The sequence below is a fragment of the Dendrobium catenatum genome, unplaced genomic scaffold (genome assembly GCF_001605985.2).
Source record: "Dendrobium catenatum unplaced genomic scaffold, ASM160598v2 fragScaff_scaffold_133, whole genome shotgun sequence".
NCBI lineage: Eukaryota > Viridiplantae > Streptophyta > Magnoliopsida > Asparagales > Orchidaceae > Dendrobium > Dendrobium catenatum.
Genome location: NW_021318595.1, coordinates 11,544,093 through 11,551,571, shown reverse-complemented (window position 1 = coordinate 11,551,571; position 7,479 = coordinate 11,544,093). Strand labels below are relative to the sequence as shown.

Sequence of the window (7,479 nt, the reverse complement as noted above, 5' to 3'; positions counted from 1 at the left end):
AAAGTGATGTTTTAGTTTATTTGTCTAATTAGTCTAATTTTTATGAGTTATTTGAATTTTTATTATCTTAGTAAGGGTATGTTTTTGTGATCAAAAATTTGGGTCCCTCTCCCAAATTTTTGATTGCATCAATTTGGTATCAGAGCAAGTTTAGGTAGTCCTAGGTTTGTAGTTTGTCAAGTTGTAGTTTGTCAAGTCTTTATTTTGTTTTCAAGTCAAAGTCAAGTTGTGAGTCTAGTAAGTCTTGTTGTCGAGAGTCTTAAGTTGAGTCTAAGTCTTTTTTAGGTGGAGTCTTTTGAGTCTTTTTTGAGTCGTCAAAAAAAATGAAAAAAGACAAAAAAACAGAAGAAATCAAGCCAGATGAAATTGAAGATTCAATGGATAGATGGATCCCATCAAAGTCAACACATCCTTTGGAGTATGAGCTGTACAAGCTTCAATCTTGGATGCACATTCGCACAGAAAGGTACATGAAGAAAAAGCAACGCTTACAAGATAAATTCCTGAAAGAGCGAGATGAGATCATGCAGAAATATGAAGCTAAGATTCAAGAATTGGAAGCTCAGTCTTCGCCTCCTCGGAAGAAAGCAAAAGCCAACTCATCGGGAGATGAGTTCTTCAAGTAGGGGAGTTTGATGTAGGCAAGGATTGGGTCAACTTATTTTAATTTCTTTCCTTGTGTCTTTTCATCTTCCCCCTCTCCTTGCTCTTCATTAACTTGTCCTTTCATCTCCACCTTATCCTTTGGGTTGTTTTCTAGTTCTATGGAGCCTTGGCTAATTTCGGTTTTTGAGCTTTAGTTGTTGAAAAATGTAGTGGTGCAAGCTCATTATTATCATGTGGAGGAGTAGCTCATTATGAGCTGATGTTTAGCTCTAAAAATTCTTTATGAGGTGCAAGCTCTTAGGTGAGTGAAACTTGTCTCTTCCTCTTCTTCTTTATCTCTTGAAAAGCTGCCTTGGTATAATGAAATGGCTTTAACCTTTGGCATTCTCTGATGTTGGAAACCGTAGCTTTTATTTCCTTTTAAAAAGCTGCCTTGGTATATTGAAATAGGCTCTAACCTTTGGCATTCTCTGATGCTGGAAACCGTGGAATTAATGATGCCGTTTGGCATCCTCTTTGCTGCTCTTTGCTGGAATCCGTGGGCTTTTAATTGCTGCCTTGGAAAACCTGTAGCTTATCTTGGAAATGGTTTGTCCGTTTGGCATCCTCTTTGCTGCTCTTTGCTGGAATCTGTGGGCTTTTAATTGCTGCCTTGGAAAACCTGTAACTTATCTTGGAAATGGCTTTTTGGCATTCTCTGCCTTGGTATTTCCGTGGCTTATTTCCTTTGGCTGCTGTCATTTTCTGTTTCCTGTGCTGGAATTTATTGGCTGTTTTGGGCTGTTTAGTTCCCTTCTTATGCCTATATATAGTAGATGTTAGAGGATGTTATAAAAGAAGAGAATGATGTAAGTTATTTTTGGGATAAAACCTGAGTGGTTTTTGGCTTTAGAAATCCTGCGGGCTCTTTCTAAGCTTCTTCCCCTCCTCCGGAAATCCTGCGGGCTCTTTCCAATCTTCGTCTCGTCTCCTAATCTCTTTCTTCTCTCCATAGTATCCATTCCATTGTATCCTTCTTCTCAAGTGAAGCAATTTTAGGGTGTCATTTTGTTTGTGTCAAAGTTTGAAGCGTCAAGGTTTGTAAGTGTCTTGTAAGTCCTTTTATAATATGAAAATAGTGTTTTAGTTTATTTGTCTAATTAGTCTAATTTTTATGAGTTATTTGAATTTTTATTATCTTAGTAAGGGTATGTTTTTGTGATCAAAAATTTGGGTCCCTCTCCCAAATTTTTGATTGCATCAAAGGGACTACCAGCTAACCCTCCTAATCGCTTTTAAAACCATGTCATCCGGTCTCAATGCAAATGTAGAGTGGGGAGGTTGTTTTTATTTAGAAGGTAGGGCTTACAGCTTGGCTTTGAGGCCAAGATGCCTAATTATGTGGGTATGCATATGCTGACTCATAAAGAAAAAGACTTTTGTTATCTAATCCTTAAGTGAGTGCTTTCTATATGCAACACATTTGGGCTATGCATGATTGTTTTAATTTTTAGAAAACTTAACTCCTTGAAGGGAGCCATGCAAGACTTTCTTACTTATTAGAAAATCGTGGAGTCTAAATCAATTTTTAGATTGATTATATTTTAATGGGTAAAAATTTTATTTTTGTCTTAAAAGTCTACCGCATCAAAAGTCCAAGCCACTCCCAAGCAGAAGTAAAGAAAAAAAACCTAGGAAAAATATGCATTTCTATTGCACAACCAGGTAAACAATTAAAGCATGCTTTTATTTATGAATAAAGTACAAGAAATGAAAATAGAATCCACATTATTACAACCAGATTTGACAGCTGAGTTGCCTGCCATTATACAACCCAGTCAAAATTACAGACTCTACTTGTGGGGTTCTTCAGTCTCTTGACTTTTGAATGGACATTGGGCTTCACCTTTGACAGGTACATCCTTCTAGTCCACTTCATTCTTTTGATACAATTATAATTCTATCAAATACATGTTTGAAAAGAAAAGAGACTCAAACCTGCAGTGGATTAGAAGCAGTTTATATAATAAAGCATCACATTAAGAATTTTGTTTAGCACTTAGAGTGTCAAACGCATGCTTCTACCCTATTGGCCACATCTTTGGGGGGGGTTTAAGCAGCATCTGTCATGCAAGCAATTTATTATTTATGAGTGCCCCCCTTTTTAGATATGGCCACCTGCAAGAAGAACAAGTATATTTCTACACTATCCACTTAAGGGCAAATGCCCACAACGCATATAATCCAAGGACAAACACACCACAACATCAAACACATGCGCAGAAAAGAAAATCCTAATCCTAGCATGCCTGAGGGGTTGTGCACCTAAGTGTGTGAGGCTTGTGTAGCATGTCACACTAAGGGTCTTTGATTTTATTTTGGAATGAAGATGTTTAATCTTTATCCAAAGGGTGGTTTCACTTTAAATTGTTTGTGGCTTAAAGATTTTATTTGATTTTTAAGTGTTTCATATTTAGGAGGGTTATAAAGAACCCATAAAGTAACAACTGCTTGCTTTTGGGAAAGCCTATTACTTATGAATCCTAAGATACAATGGTGTAGGCATCCCGCCTTTTGGGGGAGATGCTTGATCATTGTATCAAAAGGGAACCTAAGTAATTTTTAGGTGTTTTAGAGTTCTCTTAATGTTTGGATAAGAGAAGTGTCTATCAAATAGGGTAAGATAGACTTGTCTAAGGGGCTTCACTTAGGACTTGGTGAAATTCATCCAATAGGGTAGAATGAATTTCAACTGAAAGGACAACTCCTAAGGAACATCTACAAGTTTAGCACTTTCAATGTCATAGGAGAGGTCACTCAACTTGGGTTGAATGAAAGAGATTACTTAGATTTTTGAGACTAAGAAGGGTGTCCAACATGTAGCTTTTGGACTACATGGTGAGGGATTCTCCTTAGCTTTTGGAGCTAAGAAGAGAAAGGTAGGAATCCAACATTTAGCTTTTGAGCTAAATGTAGGAAAACTTCCTCTAGCTTTTGGAGCTAAAGAGGGGGAGAATCCCCTACAACTTTAGAGTTGGAGGAGAGTTGGATCAAACCCATAGCTTTTAGGCTATGGTTGGGAGGATTCCTTAGACTTTTTGGAGTCGAAGGAAAAGATGGATGACTTATAATTTTGGTTACAAGTCATCAAGAATTATATGGACTCTTGGGTGTCCAAATAACAAAATCCCTCCATCCAACTTGGGTTGAAGGAAAGGAATGGAGGAGAAGAGGCACAACTTGGAAGCTACAATCTCATGAACATTCTTTGAAGATTTGATGTTCAAAAAGGAATATACATTCTCATAACTTTATTTAAGAGAATGAAAATATCTTCCTACAACCTTTGAGTTATAGGAGGGAAAATTCTCTACGATTTTGGTTTGTAGAGAAGAGAAGGGGAGGTGCAATTGGAGATTGCAAATCAAAGAGAGTTCTTTGGACATTTATTGTCCAAAGAGGGGAATGCATTCTCCTAGTTTGGGTTTAGGAGAATGATGAGATTTCCTACAACTTTTGAGTTGTAGAAAAGAGGGAAGGAATATGCAACTCATGAGTAGCAAATCCATAAATGTTCTTTGAACATTTGATATTCAAAGGGATGAATTCATTTGCCTAATTTGAAGTTAGGCTAATGAAGAGAAATTTGGAGGTTTCCTACAATTTGGGCTTTTAGGAAAAGGAATGGTCCAAAATGCAACTTAGGGATTACAAATTGGAGGATTTCCTTTGAACGTTTAGTGTCCAAAGAGGGGGATTGATTGTTTGTTGATTTTGTCTTTTCAACAAACAAAGGGAAGAACTTGGGATTTGGTTCGAAGTTCAAGGTGTCTTGGCGTGCATTTAGGATTTTTGATCCTAAAGTTATCAGATTCATGCAATCCAATATTTAGGGCTTTGGGAATGCTCTAAGTATCATGCATGAAGAATATGTAAGGGTGGATATTTGTTGATTTTTTTTTCAACAAACAAAGTTAAGTAAACCTAGGACTTTGATCCTAGAATTACACGATTCATGAAATGATTTTGTTTGGAATCTTTGAAGGTTTCAAATCATTATACATGAAAGTAGATGGATATTCATTTGCTAGTTTTATCCAACAAATGAGATGGGAGAGCTTGGAATTTGATCCCAAACTCAAGGATTTATGGCATGATATCGTTCATTTGCTAATTTTATGTCTTAACAAATGAAAAAGTAAACTTAGGATTTGGTCCTGAGTTTGGAGAGGTTCCTTTAAACATGTGGTTTCAAAAGGAACAAAGAGAGGTACACATTCTCCTAGTTTTGAGTCTTAGGAGAATGGGGTGGTCTCCTACAACTTTTGGATTGTAGAAAGAAAAAAATGAGATGCGACCTAGAGGTCGCAAGATTGGGAGAGATCCCTTGAACATTTGGTGTTCAAATGAATTTCTTCACTCACTTGATTTAGTTTGAGTGAAGGGATGTATGAACCTAGAATTTGGTTCTAATGTCCAAGATTTTCATGTTGCGACATTATGGAATTTTGGAAGATTCCAAATCATCACACATGAAGGGAGATTCATACAATCTAACATTTTGGTGCCTTGAGGAGGCCTTAAACATCATGTATGAAGGAGGAAACGTATGGGAGAGAGAGTTCCCCATAATTTGAATGAATGTTTTGGATTCATTTTGGAGAAGGAAGATTGATTTCCTAAGGCTTTGGAGAGGTCTCTAGATCAATTTTGGCATGATCTAGAAACTTGGATAAGGGAGATCTATCCTTATGATTTCTAGGAAACTTAGGATCAAATTTGGTATGAGCTAAGAAGAAGCTAGGAATGCATGCAAGTGTAGTCAATTTCCAAGTATCTAAGTTAATTTTGTCATAACTTACAATTTGCTAACAATGACATTCATGCTACAAGATGTGAGAGTCCCTACACATTGTCATTCAAGATATGGTTGAGTGACAATACTTAGCCTAAGGTTTGAACGTAGGCGAAGGTATTAGGCACAATATGATGCATAAACATACATTTGAAAGGTGTTAGATAACAATCCAACACCTCTACACGCATCGAAATCCTCTCCGGACCCTCACATGAGAGCCAACAAATGGAAATCACCAAATTTCCACTGTTTTTGCTAAGTGGACAGCCAACAAAGGGGTTTTGGGAGAGCGAAAATTGAAGTTTCTAAGGACCTAAGGTTCGGGGGCGTCAACCACAGAACAATTGGCCTTGGGGGACCCTAGGTTTCACTAAGTTTTAGTGGTATACCTCTCCCGGTTTATCCTAGCGCTCCAATCCAAGTTCCGGCTCGCTGTCCAAGTCCTTTGAAAGGTCCAAACTGCTGTCCAAGGCCTTCCCAAGGAGGAAGACCGCTGTCCCAAAGTTCCAAACAAAGAATTTCACTATTTGAGAGCTTCTGAAGGTCGTCGTTTGCTGTCCAAAGCTTCCGAACAGCAGTTTTCATTGTTTGGAAGCCTTCGGAGGCTGCGTGATTGCTGTCCAAACCCCTCCGCACGTCACCGCCATTGTCCAAACCTTTCCGGAGAAGGAATTTGCTATCCAAACTGCTCCGGACAGCTGTTTGCTGTCCACGAACGCTCCAAACAGCAGTTCTCGTCGCTTTGAGGTCGCCGGGGTTGATTTGGGACGAAGGAGAAGTTTTCCACCTCTTCCTAAGGGAAAAGGAAAAGAACTACAGCAGTTCTTTGTCCCATATTTTGTGATAGGAAGAGGATATCAGCGACAAATTGAAGTAAACGGCTGACTTTGGGGTCTTGGCATCTGAATAACGCCGCCGGCTTGATGGATCGCACCAAACCACGAGAGAAGGCAGCAGAGTGGGTTGGCCAACCTTGCTAGGGCCGCTTCTCCCTCTCTTTCTCCCGGAGACAGCAAGCAAAGGGGGGCGGAATCCCCCCCCCCCTTCCCTCTCTCCCGCACTCGCCTGGGACGGAAGAATCGCACGGGAGAGCCGAAAATGGCTCTCCCTCTTCCGCTCTTTTGCTCTGCCTGGGACGGACGCACACAAGAAAGGGAGCCGAAGGCTCCCCCTCTCCGCTCTCCTTCACTTTCTCTCGCTCGGGATTCTTGATAGCATCAATTTCTGATGTAGACAAAGGGGGGGCCAACACTAGTCCAAAATAAATCAAATTTTGGCTTCCCTTGAGTCTACTAGCTCAATCCATTTAAGCTGAAATTTTAGCTCATTTATGAGCTGGTCTTTAGTTCATTTATTGAACTAAGGATTAGCTCATTATTAGCTAACATTTTAGTTCATTTATTATCTTACTTTTTATTAAATGTTATTTAGTTTTTAATGTTTCTTTTTATGGTGTCTCTTGGGTTTCCAAAAAGGGCTTTTGGAGTCCCAAGATAGTTGTTTAGTCTTCCCATGTGTGGCTCCTTGAATTCCACCATGGTTTTATTGCTCTCACCCCATGGGATTCCGGCCGGCCGTTGGTTTTCCCGTGCCTGGGCTCTTTCCTGAGGCCATGGCCCCTTGGTTCCATGCGGCTTCCTCGTCTCCCGTGGTTGCCTCTTCGGTTCCTTGGCTTGGGTGTGTTTTTTCATGCAAAGCATTAGTGTTCTAATTAATTGTGTTGTTTAGAATTCCTATGGGAATTTAATGTTAGTGTCTCTTAGTATTCCTCTTTCATACCTATAAATATGGGAGGATTTGTAATGTTTGAAGTAAGTTGATGAATGATAAGTTATTTTTGAAAGCTTTAACCTGCGGGTTTGCTTTGAAAATCCTGCGGGCTCTTTCCACCCTTCTTTCTCATCCCCTCCGAAAATCCTGCGGGCTCTTTCCAACCTTTCTTCTCGGGCTTCTAACCTCTTTCGTCTCTCCGCAAGTGTCACTCCACCTATATCCCTCTTCTCAAGTGAAGCAATTTTAGGGTGTCTTGTTTGAGT

General features: G+C 39.4%; 1 protein-coding gene and 1 long non-coding RNA gene across 6 annotated transcripts in view; both read right to left on the bottom strand.

The window, feature by feature from the left end:
• Positions 1–1,733, bottom strand: part of LOC114580988 — a 2,251-nt gene extending 518 nt beyond the window's left edge. The window contains exon 1 of the long non-coding RNA XR_003702789.1: positions 1,174–1,733. This is a non-coding gene — a long non-coding RNA (uncharacterized LOC114580988). The remainder of the gene's footprint in view (positions 1–1,173) is intronic.
• The window catches only part of LOC110114130 (EVI5-like protein), a 122,457-nt gene that overhangs the window by 96,178 nt on the left and 18,800 nt on the right, over positions 1–7,479 (bottom strand). The window lies entirely within an intron of this gene.